The sequence below is a fragment of the Mustela putorius genome, unplaced genomic scaffold, assembly GCF_011764305.1.
Source record: "Mustela putorius furo isolate JIRA1106 unplaced genomic scaffold, ASM1176430v1.1 tig00001854_pilon_pilon_pilon, whole genome shotgun sequence".
NCBI classification, from domain to species: domain Eukaryota; kingdom Metazoa; phylum Chordata; class Mammalia; order Carnivora; family Mustelidae; genus Mustela; species Mustela putorius.
In genome coordinates, this window is record NW_025421889.1 from 299,909 (window position 1) to 300,517 (window position 609).

Genomic DNA, 609 nt, shown 5'->3' on the forward strand with positions numbered 1-609 from the left:
AAAAGAAACGTGACAAGGCTTATAAAGATATCGACAATCATTATAACATAACGTGACTGATTGTTACCGTGCTCTTCACTGGGCAAACACTTGTTGGCTTCCAAGATAGACTAACATAGTTGAGATGGTTCTAGCGGCCTTCTAGCAAAGGGTCTCATGAGGCAGGGATTCTAGCCACTGGCGGTGCAAGGCATGAGGCTTGTTAGTGATTCTCTTTTTTCCTCGGCAGAATGGGTCTTTCTACATTCCAGGTCCTTTCTACCCAATAAATAAGGCGGCGAATCTCTCAGTGAGCTGTACTTTTGGTTTAAGCAACCAACTGTCTCTTCAAAAGGACTTTTGTTTAAAGTCCTTTAAAAATAAAGTCCTTTCAAAAAAATCTTTTTTTTTTTTATTTTATATTTTTTAATCCCATATGTTTCCTCTGAATCTGGAACTTTGTTATTTTGACCTTCTCTGCTGATTAAAATATTCTTCATCATCAGCACCTACTGCTCTCCTCTCCTGGTTGTCTATCGGGAAGGGGTCTTCTCTAGCTCTGCTAGCAGGAGATGGGCACTTCCCCTATACCCCTGTTGCCGGACTTACCTTATCTATCCTGCATGGTGA